Source organism: Chelonia mydas, chromosome 7, assembly GCF_015237465.2.
Source record: "Chelonia mydas isolate rCheMyd1 chromosome 7, rCheMyd1.pri.v2, whole genome shotgun sequence".
In the NCBI taxonomy this organism is placed as follows: Eukaryota; Metazoa; Chordata; order Testudines; family Cheloniidae; genus Chelonia; species Chelonia mydas.
Genome location: NC_057853.1, coordinates 85,908,737 through 85,931,550, shown reverse-complemented (window position 1 = coordinate 85,931,550; position 22,814 = coordinate 85,908,737).

The following is a 22,814-nucleotide window of genomic DNA, read 5'->3' as shown; positions in this document are numbered from 1 at the left end:
AATTAGTATTGAAATATCTGTTAGTTAGGAATCCGAATTAATTAAGATGAAAGACATCAGGGCATTCCTATTAAGGGGGTTCATTCATCTATACATAATATCAAGAAAAAAATTTTAAAAAAAGATTTCAGTGAAATATGGGAATCATTTCTAAATTATATTCAGAATAAAGAGTAAATACAGAAATATCAGATCATCAAATGCTTGAAGCAGATGCAGAGAGATCATTAGTCATAAAACAAAAGCTTTTTCCTGGCTATTACAGTTAAAAGAAAGTAGTATACCAGATCCACCTTTCTGCTTTGGCTGCTTTACACAATTTCAGCAGCAAAGCAGCCATCAACCTGGTTTAACTAGCTATGTATGGTTGTTTTGAGTCACTGGAGCAACACAAAGTAGCTAGAGTATAGGAGTGAATCTGGCCAGGTTGTGATGTTACAAGTTATTTGTTAAAGTGTTTAATTTAGCTTAAAAAGGCAATCTCCATGTTACTTGGCACACTGGTACTTCTGAGATAAAAAGCACCCTCTTAACGTACATTTAAGAGCCTTTATCCTTCTGCTGCTACATAGAGAAATCAAATATACTTAGACTTCAGAAAAGCATCACCAGTACTTTAAATGCAAATTAGCGGTGCACAGAGTCCCAGGATTGGTCCTGCTAACAGTTTTACACATTGGGAATACAGTAGGGAGGCAAGTTAAAAACTTAGCTTTCCAAACTGAATGCTATCTCAAGGTTTCAATACTCGTTACAACGTCTTAAGCAAGCAAAACGGGGTTGGAAATTAATTTCTGGTGAAATTTCAGGCCCTCTCTCTTCCAGTTGTGTCAAAAATACCATGAGTGCAGAGCTAGATTTTGGGTCTTGACAAATGCACATAAACCTTGTTGATTAGTGGGAGCAGGAAACAAAGGAGAATCTCAGTTCCATTTTAAGGAAGAATGGATTTCTAGTCTTGAAAATGTGAACTGGCAAAGACCAATAACTAGCATTGAAAGGAGAAAGCCTCTGTGTGATCCATTTCTGCAACAGGAGGCCACATAAAAGGGGAAAACTAAAGATGCCCAATTTTCGTCCCCCCCACCCCCACACATGTATGTTATGTATAATGAGTATATATTGAGGAGTATTCCAAAGAATCTTTTTGGAAAATGTTTTCCAAGCCCTTAGACTGGACTTGTGCACAATGGCATGATAATGGACAGGAATGTTTTACATTTGGAAAGGTAAAATTAGCAAAAGAAATAGGGTCGGGGAATAGTTTTAATGAACATTTCAGGACCTTACAGATTTTGAGTTTGGTTCTGCAAATGGGCAAGGTTAGGTGGACACATATTTCCATAACTGGTTTGTCTGTCCCTAGTATAAACACAAGAATTCTTTGTTATTGTGGTGTACTAAAAAACAAAATATTTTTACATTTTTAAATGCACCAAACTCCAGCCAAATTTCTATAAATAAAATGTCATTTTTCCATTGGCTAAAGCTTGATCTACTGTGTACAGGTTTGGTATACGGTACTATAACACTACTTCAGTATTCACTGTAAAGTTCCAATAGGCCTCAAAATATTTGTTATTGATGTAAACATGTTAAATGCAGTTAGACCGCTATGTAAAACTTTGGTAGAAAATTCTGCCAGTGTAAATTACTAAATGAACTGTAATTAAGTAGTTGAAATATCCACACAATCAGCTTCCTAATTCACCATAATTGCTCAAAACATTATCACTAAATGTAGCATTTACTGAAACAAGTACAGGAAACCTATTCCTGCTGTATCTGATCTATGCAAAAATTACAGAAAAAAATTACATTAAAACACAAGTGATCTCTTCAGCATACAGAGAATGTACATGCTCAAATAAGTTTTCAAAAGTGCACCCATATTAAGTACAGATTGCTGTGCAGATTATGGTGGATATTTCAAGTTGGTTCTGCAAAATCCTACCTCAGCACCTCATCATGGCGCAGTAGTGACCCTGGCCATCTGACAGCTATGGTAGCGGGGCGTATGCCCTGGTAGGTCTAACCATGTTACAAAAGGTGTCGGACTATCCGATCCAGGGAGGGGGATTGCTCTCTCTGATGAAAGAGCACTTTTCCTTCTCCTTAGAGATTGAAGGCTAGCTAAGCTTGAGGAGGTATGCATGCCTGCCTGCCTGCCTAGCCAGTGGGATGGCTTGAAGTTAACAGCTAAAACACCACAAGTAAATGAGTCTTAGTTCCCTGCGCATCATCGAACCGTTCTACAGTGGCAGAGCGGAAATTGAGCAACAAGAGGTTGCTAAAAATGTCAGGTATTAGGCCAGCATGGAAAAGAACAACCCTTGCTGTGTGTACTTACAATTGTAGGCCATTGGCATGGGACGAAACATTAAACCTTCTGATGGAGGAGAAGAAAAGGATAAGATGGGATATCCTCGGTGTCTGCGAAACCCAACGAAAGAAGGAGTTGGAAGTCAACTGGAAGGATGGAAGCGCTGTCAGGCTCAGAAAGGGAGGAGATGATGCTAGAAATGTTGGAGGAGTCGGATTTATCGTCAGTAAGGATTGGTCTTCGAAAGTCATACCATGCCAGCTAATATCATCACGTATTGGTTTGCTGCATCTTCAGATGGAGTCAAAAGCTACCCTCAAGGTCATCCAGGCCTATGCTCCCACAAGTGCAAGTGAGGATGAAGAAGTGGGAGAATTCTACCGAGAGCTCAAAAGAGCCCTTGCACAAAAGTCCACTTACACTGTCACGATGGGAGATTTCAATGCCAAGGTTGGGAGAGGGAAAACTGGCAAAAAGTTCATAGGGAGATACAGCAGCAGCGAAAGGAATGAACGGAGTAAGCCTGGTAGCGACAGCAGAAATGAAAGAACAGTACATGTCAAACACCTGGTACAAAAAGAAGACCGCAAGAAGGTGGAGGTGGATAGCGCCAAACGTGAAGAGCAAGAATGAAATTGACTATATTTTAGTCAATAAAAGGTGCATCATTCAAGACGTCTCTGCGGTGCAGCCTTTCAAAGCCAGCAGTGACCATTGCCTGCTTAAAGCGAAGTTGATTTTCAACGAAGCAGTGGAAAAGAAGGCATTACAGATGGCAAACAGGAAACAGCGGCTGAAGACATCCGATGAAGCAAAGCTGAAGAAAGCGATTTCTGGGTTTGATTGGAACCAGACGGAAAAGTGCGATGAGGAATATAGTATCTTTGCTGACAAGCTGAGATGTTGCATAAAAGCAGCTGAAACTGAAAAGCTGAAGAAGGCGAAGGGAAGAATCTCGAACGAAATGAAAAGCTTGTTGGAGAAGTGGAGAAACATGAAAAGGAGCTCGGATAACAACCTCAAGTACTCCATTCTGTGCAATCTTATATGGTGAAAACAGAAGGATGACTTTGAGAACTTCCAGAAAGAAAAGCTCCTCAAAACAGCTGAATCACACAAGAACCTCAGGACATGCAAGTGGGAACTGACGCAGTATAGATTGAGCATAACAGCATTGAAGAACAAGGACGGAGAGACAGTATTCTACAGAGCAGGGATGGAGGAGGTCTGCAAGGACTTCTATATGGAACTGTTCAAATCAAGAATCAACGTCCCTCTCCCAACGCTCCAAGAGTCAGAAGAAAGTGTCTCCCCAATAATTGTCAGTGAAGTCCGAAGCGCACTACACCAAATGAAGAAGGGAAAAGCTCCAGGCAAAGATGGAATAACGTCAGAAATAATTTCTGCAGGAGGCGAAAAAACTTTGGAAGGCCCTCGCTTTAAGATTTAGTCGATATCTTGAAGAAGGAAAAATACCATCAAGCTGGAAGGGGTCGAATACCATCTTGCTGCACAAGAAGAGCATCGAGAAAATCTTAATAACTACCGCACTATATACCTGCTCTCTCACATCAACAAGCTCTTTACAAAGGTGATAACAAACTGACTCTCGCAGAGTCTGGATGAACAACAGCCGAGAGAGCAGGCAAAGTTTTGAAGAAATTTCAGCATTGACCATATATTTACCCTTAGCCAGCTCCTAGAAAGAGCGAGGGAATACAAACTCCTGCTGTGCATTGCTTTCGTCGACTATGAAAAGACCTTCAATAGCGTCAAGTTTAACACAACATTAAAGGCGCTCGCAGAGCAGGGCATTAACACACAGTACATCAGTTTGTTGTAGGAAGCGAATACTGGATGTACAACAGACATTACTCTCCTCGAAAGTCCCCTCTGCATCCCAATCGAGAAAGGCGTAAAGCAAGGAGATACGATTTCACCAAAACTATTCACTGCCTGCCTCAAAATGGTTATGAGCAAGATCAATTGGAGGAGTGGTGTCAACATAAATGGAAAATGATTATCCCATCTCAGATTCACGGACGACATCGTACTAATTGCTGAAAGCATCAACCAACTGCAGAGCATGCTACAAAGACTCGACAAGAAAAGCGGTCTGCTTGGCCTGAAAATGAACCACTGCAAAACGAAATACATGCAATCAGACATCTACGAAAAGCCCAAATAATGGTAACAGGAGAAGAAATCAAAGAAGTGGAACAGTACATGTATTTGGGCCAAGAAGTTAATATGTGCCAAGACCTGAACGGAGAACTCTCGTGAAGGATTCGAGCAGGATGGTGTGAGTTTAATTCCATCAAGGACGTCCTCAAAGGACAAAATTGACAAGACCACACAAACAAATATCTTCAATTCAGCAGTGCTGCCAGCCATGCTGTATGGCAGTGAAATGTGGGCACTGACGAAGAGAGAAGAACAGTGGCTGTCGGTAGCTGAAAGGGCAATGGAACGAGCTATGTTGGGAATTTCCCTTCTGGATCGCATCCCAAATGAAATGATCAGAGAACACAGCGGTGTGAAAGATATTATCATGGAAAGCAGACCTAGGATGTGATGGGCGGGCCACACAGCACGGTTCACGGACAATAGGTGGACTGCAATCATTGCTGAGTGGTACCTGCGAGAACAGAAAAGACCACCTGGTCAGCCTCCAAGAAGATGACATCGTTAAACGTTTCGGATAAACATGGAGAAGGAAGGCAAGAGTGCAAGAAGAATGGCGGATGTGTTGTGTTTGGCGCAGTCTTAACGACAGCTGATCCAGGTGATTTCAAGTTGATTACTCCAGAGACAAAATTTAATTGGCATCAAGGAGCAAGCACAGATGGACAACATAATAATTACTAGCTGTGTTTGTTTCACAGTTTACACTGGCATTCAGGGAAAGAGTTCACTAACTATACTAATTACTGTGTCCAGCTAATTACACAAAACCAAGGTGAAAAAAATCTCAGTACATTGCACAGAACATTGTAATTCTAATGAAGACCCTACTGAACTTTACATAACTATATGACATTTTTGCTGTTGAGATCAGTTGACTATGTCGAGCCAAAACAGGGGATATGTGGTCCACATGGCTATGCCAAGGAGGTTAACAAAAAATCAGATACCAGGGAAATTAAAGAACAGAAAACCACTAAGAGTAACAATTAAACATGCACTGATTGATTAGCTCTGCTAATCATTCATGATAGTGAAAAGAAATCTCAACTGTGCATGAAATCCCAGATGGTCCTGTGGAGTTTCTCAGCAGCCCATTTTGAAAGTTGAAACCCAGTAGAAGAAATAAAACACTAGAAAATAAGGAAAATCAGGAAAGGATTAGGAGCTTTGTATGGAACTCTAGACTCATCCAAAGTCTGAATGAGTTCAAGATGCAATGGCTATCTGAAACCTCTGTCTAGGCTTGAGATAGACCTTACATATAGGCTGGTGGTATTTGCAGAGATTTAGCACTCCTCCACTGACAGGTTTCAGAGTAGCAGCCGTGTTAGTCTGTATTTGCAAAAAGAAAAGGAGTACTTGTGGCACCTTAGAGACTAACACATTTATTGGAGCATAAGCTTTCGTGAGCTACAGCTCACTTCATCGGATGCATCCTCGGACAGCCACTCTTAGTTCTCCTCCACCTCCATTTTTATTTGAAGGGCTGGGTCTGGCGCCTCCCACTCCACTACTTTTAGGCCCATAGTGTCTTCAGGGCATCTCCCTAGCAGCTGTGTTCAGTATATAGTGAGGACACAGCCTGCTTCTTTTAATCTACAGAAGATCAAACAAGGGCCAGTCGTATGCTGGTGGAACCTCACACAGCCTTCTGGGGGGAGATGCAGCCTCCCAGCACACACTCTGGAAAAGAAAGCTACTGACCCCAGGAGTAAGCATCTGAGCTCCCTTATAACATCGGTTTTACCTAGTCTATACAGGTTTTTAAGCTGTGACCATTACTGAAGTATCTGAGCACTTCATGCAAGGCAATGGAAGGAGAGGGGTCCCCAACTTAGTTTAGGATGATTTGGGAGGTTTTCTTGTTAGGGTTAGTTTCTGTAGTCAAGGCTTCAAGTAAAGCTGCAGGAATTAACTCACTGTCTATCCCTGTTAAGGGACCCTGCAAGGGCTCACAAAACCCAAACCATTAAAGGATTTATCAAGCCCTAAGCAAGACTTACAAGATGCCATGTTGTAGCTAGGATGCAGTTTCCCAAAGAGGCAATACTGTTCCTTGAGGAACATGAAGGACCTACCTGTCTGACTCCTCCATCTGTGCCACAGACAGCAAGTAACTGAGTAAAGACAGGTGCTGCTGGAGGATCTCTCAGCATTTGAAATTAGTTGTGCCCTTTTAATTAAAAGGTGAACTATGGTTCAGGTCTCAAGTTCTAATTAAAGGGTGAGGCCAAATAATACTTCTTAAATCCAGCTAAAATATATGTGGGCTAAATCTGAACAAGATGTTCTGATTGGATGTGGGTTATAGTTTAGTCAAATGAGTGCCAAAGAATGGATCTATGGAAGAAGAAGAAGAAGAAAAGAGAGGAAGCTGAGTTAGGGAAGTGGGTTTCCTCTTTCCCTATGGAGAAAGGTTAGTTTTAAAAGGACATGGTAGGTGTGGTAAAGAAAGGCTGGGTTAGGCCACGCTAACATAAGTGAGACCAAAACAGATTATAGAAGGTCTATTGGCAGAGTTAGGCTAGCAGTAAGGACTAGATCAGTCTGACACATCCTGCAAAAAAGAAAAGTCAGAGAAAGCAGTGGTAAAATGGAGAGCTAGATTAGTCCACAGGCACACACACACTTGAGGGACACAGAATTAATTGACATTAGCAGGCTGACAGTATAGGCCAAACCATTCTGCTGACTGACTGAGGAAAAGGCAGTGGAAGAAGTGGTTAAAAAAAAATGGGAAAATGGCAGGAGAGACCATGCCACACAACCCATATGTGAGGGAGATGAGAGGTGAACAGACCACCTCAGGTTGCCCTGATGTATTGGTAGCAGGTACAGGAATCTGGGCCACAAGAGAGAGTTTTTAAATAAATTGAGGTTTCAGTTTCAGCACCAAGGTGAATCGGAGTTGCCCTCGGAAAAAGGAAAGCTGACAAAACCACTGAGTGGCTAGGGGTTCAAGATGTCAATCACAACAGTGACTGGCTCTTGCCCTTCCTAGAATAATTGGGACAAAAATACCTGTGGCTGTCTGAAACAGGCAGAGGGTCCTGCACTCTGGGTTATTTCTGTTCCTCTGACTTATCTTCTTGGAGACAGTCCTGAACAACATAAAACACAGGCCAAGGACCTCTGGCTTTTTGCTTTCCGAGTGCCAGGTCCTGCTACCAAATTTCTGCCCCAACCACTTAAGTCTTGCTTGCCATACTGTGTAGAGTGGGGAAGTTGGGGCAATATTACACAGGGGCCCTTTTAATCTTAGCTGAGACTGTTACACTGCCATATTGTCTCCTCAAATACTGGTTTCCTGAAAACTCCTGTTCTCAAAAATCCCTTCCCTTTCAGGTAGCATTGAGGAGAGAGAGAGAAAAGAGTGACAAAGCTCCTGCCTGGAAACAGAAGAGAGGTCAAGAAGAACTTCCTCCTTCAAGGAGAGATGAAATACTGAGAAATTAGAGACAGTTTCCTAAACAGTTCCACCTGCTGACACTACAATTTTGAAGATAGAGAGAAGAATTTAAAAGCAAAATTTAAAAAAAGAAGAGTCTCTATGTTTGAAAGAAAAGGAGAAATAACCCAACTGAAATGAATGTCAGAGCACCAGGTGCCCGTAAGAAAAGAAAAGAAAAAAAAAAAAAAAAAAAAAAAAAAAAAGAGTGCTTTGTAATGGCTATAACAATATTGGCAAAAAGTTACTAATAACTCTGACAGGTTTCAGAGTAGCAGCCGTGTTAGTCTGTATTCGCAAAAAGAAAAGGACTTGTGGCACCTTAGAGACGAACAAATTTGAGCATAAGCTTTCGTGAGCTACAGCTCACTTCATCAGATGCATGCAGTGGAAAATACAGTGGGGAGATTTATATACATAGAGAACATGAAACAATGGGTGTTACCATACACACTGTAACGAGAGTGATCACTTAAGGTGAGCTATTATCAGCAAGAGAGCGGGGGGAAGAAAACCTTTTGTAGTGATAATCAAGGTAGGCCATTTCCAGCAGGTGACAAGAACGTCTGAGGAACAGTGGGCGGTGCGGGGGAATAAACATGGGGAAATAGTTTTACTTTGTGTAATGACCCATCCACTCCCAGTCTCTATTCAAGCCTAAGTTAATTGTATCCAGTTTGCAAATTAATTTCAATTCAGCAGTCTCTCGCTGGAGTCTGTTTTTGAAGTTTTTTTGTTGAACTATTGCCACTTTTAGGTCTGTAATCGAGTGACCAGAGAGATTGAAGTGTTCTCCGACTGGTTTTTGAATGTTATAATTCGTGACGTCTGATTTGTGTCCATTTATTCTTTTACATAGAGACTGTCCAGTTTGACTAATGTACATGGCAGGGGGGCATTGCTGGCACATGATGGCATACATCACATTGGTAGATGTGCAGGTGAACAAGCCTCTGATAGTGTGGCAGATGTGGTTAGTTCCTATGATGGTGTCCCCTGAATAGATGTGGACACAGTTGGCAATGGGCTTTGTTGCAAGGATAGGTTCCTGGGTTAGTGGTTCTGTTGTGTGTTGTGTGGTTGCTGGTGAGTATTTGCTTCAGGTTGGGGGGCTGTCTGTAAGCAAGGACTGGCCTGTCTCCCAAGATCTGCAAGAGTGATGGGTCGTCCTTCAGGATAGGTTGTAGATCCTTGATGATGCGTTGGAGAGGTTTTAGTTGGGGGCTGAAGGTGATGGCTAGTGGCTTTCTGTTATTTTCTTTGTTGGGCCTGTCCTGTAGTAGGTGACTTCTGGGTACTCTTCTGGCTCTGTCAATCTGTTTCTTCACTTCCGCAGGTGGGTATTGTAGTTGTAAGAATGCTTGATAGAGATCTTGTAGGTGTTTCTCTCTGTCTGAGGGGTTGGAGCAAATGTGGTTATATTGTAGAGCTTGGCTATAGACAATGAATTGTGTGGTGTGGTCTGGGTGAAAGCTGGAGGCATGTAGGTAGGCATAGCGGTCAGCAGGTTTCCAGTGTAGGGTGGTGTTTATGTGACCATCGCTTATTAGCACCGTAGTGTCCAGGAAGTGGACCTCTTGGGCGGATTGGTCCAGGATGAGATTGATGGTGGGATGGAAATTGTTGAAATCATGGTGGAATTCCTCAAGGGCTTCTTTTCCATGGGTCCAGATGATGAAGATGTCATCAATGTAGCGCAAGTAGAGTAGGGGCATTAGGGGACGAGAGTTGAGGAAGTGTTGTTCTAAGTCAGTCATAAAAATGTTGGCATACTGTGGGGCCATGCGGGTACCCATCGCAGTGCCGCTGATTTGAAGGTATACATTGTCCCCAAATGTGAAATAGTTATGGGTGAGGACAAAGTCACAAAGTTCAGCCACCAGGTTTGCCGTGACATTATCGGGGATAGTGTTCCACACAAAGATGGACTACAAGCCATCAGGAATGTTGGTGTAGAGAGCCTCTACATCCATAGTGGCCAGGATGGTGTCTTCAGGAAGATCTTCAGGAAGATTGTAGTTTCCTCAGGAAGTCAGTGGTGTCTCGAAGATAGCTGGGAGTGCTGGTAGCGTAAAGCCTGAGGAGGGAGTCTACATAGACAGACAATCCTGCTGTCAGGGTGCCAATGCCTGAGATGATGAGGTGTCCAGGATTTCCAGGTTTATGGATCTTGGGTAGCAGATAGAATACCCCAGGTTGGGGGTTCAGGGGTGTGTCTGTGCAGATTTGTTCTTGTGCTTTTTCAGGGAGTTTCTTGAGCAAATGCTGTAGTTTCTTTTGGTAACCCTCAGTGGGATCAGAGGGTAATGGCTTGTAGAAAGTGCTGTTGGAGAGCTGCCGAGCAGCCTCTTGTCCATATTCCGACCTATTCATGACGACAACAGCACCTCCTTTGTCAGCCTTTTTGATTATGATGTCAGAGTTGTTTCTGAGGCTGTGGATGGCATTGTGTTCTGCACGGCTGAGGTTATGGGGCAAGTGATGCTGCTTTTCCACAATTTCAGCCCGTGCACGTCGGCGGAAGCACTCTATGTAGAAGTCCAGTCTGTTGTTTTGACCTTCAGGAGGAGTCCACCCAGAAGTGGATGGGTCAAAGTAAAACTATTTCCCCATGTTTATGCCCCCCCTCCCCCACCTCCACCGTTCCTCAGACATTCTTGTCAACTACTGGAAATGGCCCACCTTGATTATTACTACAAAAGGTTATCTTCCCCCCACTCTCCTGCTGGTAACAGCTCACCTTAAATGATCACTTTCATTACAGTGTGTATGATAACACCCATTGTTTCATGTTCTCTATGTATATAAGTCTCCCCACTGTATTTTCCACTGAATGCACCCGATGAAGTGAGCTGTAGCTCACGAAAGCTTATGCTCAAATAAATGTGTTAGTCTCTAAGGTGCCACAAGTACTCCTTTTCTTTTTGTCTTAATAAAGGTGCCACAAGAACAACTGCACATGCCTTTATAAATTCTACAGTGACTGTCCAAAATTCAGCATCTTACAAAAGTGTTACAGCTATAGTTGTACAGCCCTTAATGTGAATTTTGTATTATGAAGGGGGAGGGGAGTACAACATTGAACACATCCACAGATACATAACAAGAAGGGTTGCTTAAAAAGTCACCCGAGTCAACTTTTTCCTGTTCTAGGATTGTGTCTGACCCAGATCTAGCACATACACATAGCAAGAATGAACTTAGTTTTTATGGTCCCCTTATTAAATCCACCTTGCTCAAACAACAGTCTTACTCCTCAGTTCAATACTATTTATAAAAAAGACTTTTTGAAGAATGATTACAACTTTTACAGGATCGATGCTAGTGCTTAATAGCTCATGTGTTATGCATATTACATATCTTTTCCTCAATGATAAAACAACATTTGTTGGAATGATGATGATATTGTTTATATTATCATTCATGGAATCATGATCAAAGAGACTTTATTTGGTACATTTGATCAAAAACAGATTTTGGGGGTGGTGGGAGGGAAGAATATTCTTCTGTGTCCTGTACTGCAAAGAATTATTGCTACTACTAACCTATCAAAATGGTTGCCAGTCACAGTACAGCTTCAAGATCCATCCTGTCTTATTACTAGTTAAAAGGGAACAGCATCCCAGCAAAATAAGAGTTGCACACATTCAGAATCACAATATTTTACTTTGCTTCTTTAAAGCAGTCCTCATTTTACCACTCCAATAATATTGTTCCATGATTGATTCATTCATTCTGCTTAGCAGGGAAGCATTAGTTATTTCACCTCATATGCATTTTTGTGGAAAATAATGGAAAATGGTTGTGGAGAACATTTTCAGAGAAGCCACCGTGGCTTAGGGACCCGTACAGGATAAAAAAAAATGGTGGAAATAAAAAGGAAGTTCAAAAAATTGGAAAAAACCAATTTGTTAAATCTACATGAGCACAAGCAAAAGTAGTCTTAGAAAAAATGGTTTTACTTACGGGAGTAAGGAAATTTGTTTGTTTTTTTTTAATTTATTTATTTTCCTTGAAACATTCTTGACATTCTGACTGCGCTGGGGTAAAACTTTGGATTTTTTTTATTTTTTACCACATGGTTATTTTTAAATCAGAGAAAAGAGCACCTGTTTATATGGAGACACTGTGTGGAACTCATAAGGGTCCCTGAGGATGGAGAACAGAGAGAGGGTACTTCTGGGTGGGACCTCTGACTCTGAATGGGTAACCAGTAAGTGGCAGCCCTTATTACACGTTCAATTACCATCAGCTTTTGTGGCTGAGCTCTGTTGGAAGTGTAGCTGAATTCTTATCACAAGAGATTCTACAACAGCATTCTGATTGTTCATTCAATTATTTGAATGTGTGATGTACCACATGATCATCACAGTTGGTACTTGCCAATAACTGTTGTTCTCTTTCTGAAGAGCTGGTATACCAAGTGTAGCCTGCCATAACTCTCAGTCACATTACAAGCTATGAATGCTGGTACATGTTAGAAGCTAAGTTTGTGTATACCAGTATCAGTTTTATTAGCTATTCTGATGGAAGAATCATCCTCTTTATTATTGTTATATAAATTAATTAATTTGGTATACAGCTGGGCTCTGCACAATAATCAAGAGGCACCACACTCTACCACAATGAGCTACACAATACTAATCCCAGTTTGCTCTGTGGTCTGGACAAGTTAATTCACCTTTTGACCTCAGTTCCCCCATGTATAAGAGGATATTGCTGTCCACAGCAGCCTCACATGATGGCTGCAGTCTTTTAAAGATGTACAGCACTATGGGTACTTAATTGTTGCTACTGTTATTAATTGGTAAATTCATTTCTATAAATTTAGGGATGTCATTCACATTTATACAAGCCAGGCTAGACTTTTTTAAAAAGTGTCACTTTCCAGGACATAACACTGGTAGTTGATAACTGACTTAAGAAGAAACTTCAGTATTGTTTATAATTGTCCATTTCTTAAGCATCTGGTATTGGCCACTGTAAGATTACTGACTAGACTGCATGGCCAGACCATTGTTCTTACTGAAGATTGATTGTTAAGATAAGTTCATAGAGGCTTCTGCAAGAGGAGAAAACTCACTGAGGCAGCAGTTCATTCTGCCATGCCAACCAGCAGGGACATGCAGGTGCAGGTCCTTCTACCCATGGAAATTAAGCCCTAAGAAATCTTTAAGTCATCCAGAAACCAAAGCGGGTACAGAATGTCACGGTCTACTGGTTAGGTGGAGTGTCTCACTACATGCCATATCCATCCAGTGCTTTGTGATCTGCAGTGGCTGCTTGTGGTTTTCCAGGTGAAGTTTAAGATGTTGGCTTTGAATTATGAAAGCCCTAAGTGGCCTAAAAGCCACCCATTTGACAGACTACCTTTCTCCCTATGTCATATTGAAATAATTAAGACCAGATGGGACACTTGAGCTGAAGCCCCATTGGTACAGGGACTGCTGGTTGAGCATTCTTTGTGCGGCCTATTTAGCTTTGGAATTCACTTCCCATACTTTGTTCCATACTAGCTTGAATCTAGGGACCTTCAGGATCTACTGCAAAGCAAATCTATTTCCCTCAGCCATTAGAGAATGGAGGGCTGGAATTGTACAGATGCAGAGATTTATGGTACTACTGACTCACGCTGTCAAGGGAGTAGGATTAGTTTAATCCTGATAAAAAGAGGTGAGAGTTTACTTCTGGGCCAAAACTGATCCTGGAGGGATGAAATAGGAACAGACAAGCACAAGGAAAGTAGATTGAGGTTTAAACTGTGTTTTTTTGTTTTGTTTGTTGTTTTAGTTACCAACAGATCCAAACCCACAAAAGGGAATAGCGTGTGGATACTAACTCAAACTCAACTCTGCATGCTGCACTGAGGACAGGGTAGGATCTCAGATCATTCACACTTCTCCCCTTCAATATCCCAGTGTTTCCCATGGAAACTACAAGTCCTCGTATACAATCTTCAGGACAAGTATCCTGAACTTTGTAGCCCATAGGACTAGCCTACTTCCTTTCTTATGGTTTGCTTGTTTTTGGCCATAACACAAGGAACCTGCAGGCCACATCCTATATGTTGAGCTAAGGCAAGTTAGTGCACATATGTTTGGGACCGTCAAATGAGGATGAATTGAAGCAAGTTAGACCTTAGGCACAAATGGCACAGTTAGACCTTAGGCACTTGACAGACACAGCACAAAGAACATAGAAATAACCTTGCCTTGATGCTAAATTGCCCTGGGAACTGAGCTAGCATAGAACTGGCCCCAGGATTGGGAAGCAATAAATAGTAGTACAGCTCATCGTTTTCTACAACCCTCCTCCCTCCCACCTTTTTGTAAAGCTGTGCTCACAGCATATTGAACACAGCTAGAATGCTGATCCTACACCTTTAGTTGGCAATTCATGCACATTAGCCAACACAATCTACTGCCATGACTTCTGATTTACCAAATAAAACTACTGTACATTAAGCAAGCACACTTGAATGATTGGATAATTTACCACTGTATACACTCTTCTAGAACTACACAAACTATTACATGCGTGCCATGTATGTGTTTTGAATATGGCTGGAAAGAAGAATATATTTTTAAAAAAAAATCACACAAAACTACATTATAATGAATAGCTGACAAGATGGAGCAAAGCCTATCATGACAGCCCTACGTGGCCTTGACCACATCATCGCTAACCTATTTTTAGGTTTTACAAGGAATTCTGAAGCCATTCAACATAACACTGTCAAGTCTGGTCTTAACAGCACTTCATCTTTTGCAGCTCATAGAAACAAAATAGGTAATTAGTGTTTGAAGCTCTATCATTCTTGCTGAGCAAAATGCCAGAAAGAATGTTAATTGTGTGAATAGAATTACAAATCAGCTATGCCAGTAGATTCTACTTGATCCCTTGTGAATAAATAAACATGGGATAAGACAGACATCTCCTGTAATGCTCTATTAGAGCCTCATTTTCAATCAATAGCCAAAGTATTAAGTGAAAAAAATGACAGCTGGAGAAACCGCAAAATACTTCTAGTTCTAGCCTTGGGTCAGAAAAATAAAAGCAGTTTTTGTGATGGAAAATTGTTATTTTTACTCACTACTTTTGAGGTGAAAATTATTAGTTGTATACAGCTCTAACCATACAGTTGTCTTGGTGAAACCTGTGGATTTTACATAAAAGCAAAAGCCAGGTGAGAATTAAGACTGTGAGGTTGTGATTTCACACTGGTACAACTACAATATGAAATTTAACCTGCATTTTACCAACCCACTATGCTTACTTTTTATGGCAGCTCTTCTGTCCATCTTTAAATTGACATTCCTCAGAAATCAACTTCCAGACATGCCACATATGAGGCATTGAAATAATAGCAACAGATGCACAAAGCATGCCCTTGGCGTTACAAAGTGGTTATATTCTTTTTAGTCAATAAAAATACATCTTTAAAGGTTAAATGCAAAAAAGAAATTCTTCTGGTGTCAATGATTTAATGGTATCTCCAATTCCTGGGACTATTCAATTTACTCAATTTGATAACGCAATCGAAGGGGAAGAGCAAGCTGTATCCAAGATCTGAAATAATTTGCAGATAAATTGCTCATAGCCTACACAGAAGAACACAATATCCACCATCAATATGGCCCCAGTCCAGCACAACTTTAAGCATATGAGCAGTCCAGTTGAAGCCAACAGAATACCTCACATGCTTGAACACTTAAGCACATATTTTGCTGAACTGGGTCTTACAGTACACCGGTTTAAAACCCATATTAAGTAGTATCAAGAGAACTGGGCCCCTACTATCCAATCAGGACTAACTGTACATAAACCAACGCCACGTGGCTTGTGGCAATTACACACGGTTAAGGTTTATGCTGCTGTTTTATTTATTACAGTTCATAAGTAATGCAGTTGCATTAGTTTATGGCCATAGGCACTGTCTGAATCAATTTAATCTACAACTACAGATGTTCAACAATAACTCAAGTTAATAAAAATCTTTAATTTACCCCTTCTCCCCTGCAATGGGAAACACCCAATAAATGATATCCTGGAGACTTAAATTGGAGACTCACTCCTCTGAACATCAGAATAGGTGTGAAATCTGGTATATTCTACTATTTACATACATTTATTTAAAAGCAAGAATATGAGTAACAATCCCTAGAGTTTCAAAATCATCTTGGAAGACTTTGTAATCAAATTAGAATAAAATAATTGGACTCAAGCAGGTTCAAGAACCTAATAATGTATATTTGAAAAGGGTTTGCTCATGTAGTTCCTTGTTTATTTGTGATAAACTTCATAGTAAAACAAAATCCAATTGATCAACATATGCAATGTTTATATCGTATAACTTACAACACTGCTTTCCAAACGCTGGTAAGAGAACCTCAAATTGAACCGAGTACTTTTGGACTGTTTAAAAAGTAAGAAATCTTCTAAAGTGTTACCACAATTGCATCTTTTCTGCTTTGCCTAAACAGCTACAATAAAACTTAAAGAACACCAAAGGCATTTCAAAACGCTACAATGTGCAATAAATATTCAGGGCTTAATTGTAGAGCAGCACCAGTCTGTAAAACACATCCCTCCCCCCCCCGGCCATTATGTTAGCTAGTGTTATCTTGAACACCATTCTAATGATTCAGTGTCAATTCCTGTGAAATTAAGTCCATTCCTCCCACCCACACAACCAAACTGTTATCCAAATGTGGCTGGCACCAACAGCTCAATTGTAGCTTTGCTCACAGTCTTCTAAAATCCAAGTCTATCAGTTCTCTGGCAATGACATGAATAAGTGGCTAGAATCAACAAGTGATGCTGAAGATGATCACTAAGGAAACAAGTTTAATATTTGCTACAATAGCAGGAAGTGTGTGTTCTCTTCTTACCATGCATTCACACAAATTATGGACTACTGGCAAAAGGAGGCAGCTCATCAGCTGCCATTGTATTAGTGGAATGAAAAGATATTTTTGTTTAGAAGCTAATGGGATTTACTGCTATCCCTAGGGAAGAGATGAACCAGGACCCATTATCAATTTCAACTTATCTTAAATCAGCAGCTGTTGGTCGAACTGTAGTTCTTTCTCTGCTCCCTGCCAGATTTTCCTTTTGGTCTGCCTCCCCAGCATCTTTATACTTAACACTATTTTGTGAGCTCTGTTAATATTGACTGAAGTCCCAGTTCACTAAACTGGGACTTTCTTACCACCCCTCCCACCCGCAACACATATAAACATCTAACACAATGGGGCCTGACTCTTGGTTTGATGCATCACAGTCCTATGGTAATATATATGCAATTATACAGTATGAAATGGAGCAATTTGTCAAGCGCTAATATACTGAGGTTGCCATCTAAGAGCTTATCTACATAGCCCTGTACTGCACTCTGCCTGGGTGTAATCTGTGGAGTTTGTTAACGTGCTGTGATCTAACTGCCCCATGCAGACGCTGCTGGTGTGAACACAAGGGTACCTAGTTCACATGAACACAAATTAGGTAACTTTTAGTTCATGCCAGCAGGGCCTACATGAGCAAGTTAGACCACTCTAATTCACACCTGCGTAGAGCACATTGTGGTACCGTTTAGACAAACCTTAAGTAAACTGAAGCCATCTACTCTTGAAGTATCGCTTTAGCACAAATGTTATGATGATGAATGTTTGGTTGGGCTCAACTGAAGGAAGAAAAGAGCACAAGGCCCATAACATGATGTAGTATTGGTATGCAATCTTTTCAAGTTAGATAAAAACTTCTGACATTCTCACTCTAATGCATAAAAACAGAGAAATTTCAAGTGTCACATACTTGAACTGACAAAGCAGCCGTTTGTGAGCTTTTGACATATCCTTTGTGGGGAAGTGATATTTGAATTTTGCCTGACAAAACATGCAGTTCATTTGCTTTTTTATCTTAATGAGATTTGAAATATGCTATAGAGAGTCTTCTGAAGTTTTTATTAACAGACTTCCAATTCTTTCTGCACAGACTCTTATGAAGAAATAAAAATTTAAAGTGGATGCAAGGTTAGCTTTCAAATCTCAGCAATTTAGCATAAAAGCTAACAATTGTGGCACAATGCTTAAAATAATTCTACAATATCTGAACTTCATTTCAATTTGTCACAGTTTGAAACTTCTGTATTTAGCAATATTTCTGATAAGATCAAATTCTTCACATTTCACATATGGGAATTTGCACTTAGATAACAAGGGTTTGGTGCTGACCTATTAATAAAAAGGTGACAGCACTCTTCTATTCACACAGTCCTGCAACTCGCACTAGCTTAATGAAAATGAATACTTTTCCAAATGTAGGAAACAGCTGAGGGGGATATTAATAAACTGCTAAATAACCATCACCATCAGATCACCTTTTCACCTTGTTGTGCTGTTGTCATGAGAAAAGGGCATGATCCTTCACCCAAATAATTCTGCTTATCAGAAAACAAGTTGACAGACTTCATATTTTAGAATGCCCTAGCATGACCTTAATCTAAACTATCTTTACAAATTATGGCTGAGACTAGGAAACCTCTATTTGTAAGACTTCTTTCCTGAAAAGATGGCAATTATTATTTTGTCAAAAAAAAAAAAAAACAAGTTCTCTGATACTACCTTTCTATGTTTCCGTGTCCAGCATTACAATATTCCTATATAATAACTAATCACGGCTTTGCTCTAAGCTGGCAACTTTTCACTGTTCACCCAGACTGATTCAAATGCTTTCCAAAGGGCTGATTCATTGTTCTCCCCATAACATAACACCTTGTGGGATCTTAACTTATCACTAAGAAAGGTAGCCAAAAGATTTTAGCTAATGTTATAAGGTGGAGTTTTTCCTCTACCATTGCTTTTCTTGGAAGTGTTACTGAATTTCAGCCTTCAGTCTGTCCATCCTACCCTCTTTCCCTATTTTTTCATAAACACTATGCAAGTTATTAGCCTTATAACATTTAAGTTTTTTTTTCCTGTAGTTCTAAGGCAATCAATGCTCCATATTATCAATGTTACCTCAATGGCTACACTTTTTGCGAGGAAAGTTATTTTGCACAGATCTCAATTTGAGATATTAGTTTCTATTCTGAACAGCTCTCTAGCTTTGGCTTTTGGGGAAAAGGCCAATGGGTCCATTGCATTGAAACAGAAGTTAATCAAAGTGAATTGCTGCACTTTTTTCCAATCTTAGATAGTATCCCAACTTATTCTAGAAGATAACTTAGGGCTTGTCTACACTACCCATCAGATCAGTTGGCAGTGATCGATCCAGTGGGGGGGGGCGGGGGAGGGGCGATTTATCGTGTCTAGTATAGACACAATAAATCGACCGCTGAGCATGCAGTCGACTCCAACACTCCACCAGAACGAGGAGCACAAGCAGGGTCAACGGGAGAGCATCAGCTGTCGACTTACCACGGTAAGTCGACAGCAGTACATTGACTTCAGCTACGCTATTCACATAGCTGAAGTCGCGCATCTTAGATCGACCCCGCGCGGTAGTGTAGACAAGCCCTTAGAATTTATATCCCACTTTACCAGCCCTACGCACTGGAAAAAACACAATCACCACAGCCCTTTTTTGACGTGGTCTAAGCTTTATAGCTTTTTGAATTTATTTTTCTTGTGAACAATTTGAGACAAATCTCACCTCTGTTCACCAACTGACAATGTTAGCCTCAAGAAACAACAATTAAAAGCACTTCACAAAAAATCATGTCTGTTTATGACTAGATTAACTGTTATTTCCCGTTTAGGAATTTATTAAATAAATATTCAGACAGTAAAAAAAAAAATTACAATAATCCATAGGTCAGGTTAAAAATTATATATTTCATCACGTTTCTTTGCGTTTGACAAGAATATTTTTTTTAAAAAAAATATTGAGCAATGCAAGAATTGTGTCCTTAGCTACCTTCCTTGCTTTTATGTACTTGAGGTCTCCTGCTGCCAATACAAAATTCTTGGTATTTGTGAACATTATAGATGTGTATTTCCTAACTCAAAAAGGGGAATTCTATATTATACCTTGTCCAAGCACATAAACAGGAACTGATCACAGAACTAAAAGTTGATGGTAGCTTAGATAAGTGATCATGATTTGATCACATTTATAATATGCAAGAAGAATGAAGTTCAGACCAGTAAAATAGATATATGGTGCTTTAATTGGGCCAATTTCACAAAGCTGAAAAGAATAATGAGCCAACCAAACTGGGAGGAAGAATTTAAATCAGAAAAATTTGAATGATAATTAGGAATCATTCAAGAACACCTTATTAGATGCCCAAAAAGCCATAATTGCAAAACTGATGAAGACATCTGTTCTGATTAAAAAAACCTACCTAGTAGTTTAGAGAGGACAAGTGCAAGCTGCTATAAATAAGTGAGAAAAGATATAGATAGCAAATGCAAGGGAAGGTGAATTTTGATAGTAATATATACATATTAGGATTCGTAGAAAATTGATAAGGGAAGCCAAGGGACACAAGAAGAAATCTAGGCCTGGCAGCATTAAGAACAAGAGAATTTTAAAAACTTATTTGAAACTAAAAGAATCCTGACAATGATATTAAGTCCATTACTAGATGGAAATAATAGAACTATCAAGAATGCAGAAAAGGCAGAAGTACTCAATAAATATTTATTTATTTTAGGGAAAAGAAACGATACAATCTCAACAAATGGTGATAACACACTTTGTTCCACTACTGTCTGTGAAGGATGTTAAGACAGAAACTAATAAGTTAGACATCATCAGGCCCAGATAATTTTCAACCAACAGTTTAAAAAGAGCTGGCTAGGCCTCTTGCTTGCACATTATTGTTGATTTTCAATAAGTCTTGGAGCACTGGAGAAATTCCAGAAGACAGGAAGAAAGCTAATGTGTCAGTTTCTAAAATGGGTAAAAAAAGATGATCCAAGTAACTATAGGTTTGTCAGCATGACATGATCCTGGGCATGAACATGGAGCAGCTGACATAGGAATCTATTAATAAAAGAACTCTGGGAGGGTAAGGTAATTAATGCAAATCCACATGGGTTTATGGAAAATGGAAACTGTCAAGCTGACATATCTTTTTTGCTGTGATTACAAGTTTGGTTGATAAAGGTAATAGTGTTGACATAATATCCTTAGACTTCTGTAAGACTTTTGACTTGGTACCACATGATATTTTGATTAAAAAACTAGAATAATATAAAATTAACAAAACACATGAAATGGCTCAAAAGCTGTCAGGTCTCAAAATGTAACGGTCAATGGGGAGTCATCCTTGAGTGGGTCTGTTTCGGGGGGCGGAGAGGGGGGCACAGAGATTGTTTCTTGACCCAGTGCTCATTAACATTTTTTTCAATGACCTGGAAGAAAACATCACTGATAAAGATTACAGATTACATAAAAATTGGGGGAGTGGTAAGTAATGAGGAGGACAGGGCACGGATATGGAGCTATACAGATTGCTTGGTACTCTGGGCACAAGTATATGGGTTTTAATTATGGTTGTCAAGCGATTAAAACAATTAATTTTAATTAATCATGCAATAAAAATGTGATTAATCACACTGTTAAACAATAGAATACCATTTATTTAAATATTTTTGGATCTTTTCTACAGTTTCAAATATATTGATTTCAATTACAACACAGAATATAAAGTTACAGTACTTATTTTACTATTTTGTTTTTTACAGTACAAATATTTGTAATCAAAAATAAATATATTTTCAATTCACCTAATAAGTACTGTAGTGCAATCTCTTTATCATGAAAGTTTAACTTACAAATGTTGAATTATGTAACAAAAAACTGCATTCAAAAATAAAACAATGTAAAACTTTAGAGCCTACAAGTCCACTCAGTCCTACTTCAGCCAAATCGCTCAGACAAACAAGTTTGTTTGGTTACACTTGAGGAGATAATGGTGCCCGCTTCTTGTTTACAGTGTCACCTGAAAGTGAGAACATGCGTTTGCATGGCACTGTTGTAACTGGCATTGCAAGATATTTACATGCCAGATGCACTAAAGATTCACATGTCCCTTCATGCTGCAACCACCATTCCAGAGGACATGCATCCATGCTGATGACGGGTTCTGCTCGATAATGATCCAAAGCAGAGTGGACTGATGCATGTTCATTTTCATCATCCGAGTCAGATGCCATCGTCAGAAGGTTGACTTTCTTTTTTGGTGGTTCGGGTTCTGTAGTTTTCACATCTGAGTGTTGCTCTTTTAAGACTTCTGAAAGCATGCTCCACACCTCGTCCCCCTCAGATTTTGGACGCCATTTCAGATTCCTAAACCTTGGGTCGCGTGCTGTAGCTAGTTTTAGAAATCTAACATTGGTACCTTCTTTGCATTTTGTCAAATCAAACAACATGTGCTGGGCCATCATCAGAGACTGCTGGAACATGAAATATATGGCAGAATGCAGGTAAAACAGAGCAGGGGACATACAATTTTCCCCCAAAGAGTTCAGTCACAAATTTATTTAACGCACTATTATTTTAACAAACATCAGCATGGAAGCATGTCCTCCAGAATGGTGGCTGAAGCATGATGGGGCATATGAATGTTTAGCGTACCTGGTACATAAATACCTTGAAACATCGGCTACAAAAGTACCATGTGAATGCCTGTTCTCACTTTCAGGTGACAGTGTAAATAAGAAGCAGGCTGCTGTAGCTCCCATAAATGTAAACGAACTTGTTTGTTTTAGCAATTGGCTGAACAAGAAGTAGGACTGAGTGGACTTGTAGGCTCTAAAGTTTTACGTTTTGTTTTTGAGTGCAATTATGGAACAAAAAAAAAATCTACAATTGTCAGTTCAACTTTCATGATAAAAAGATTGCACT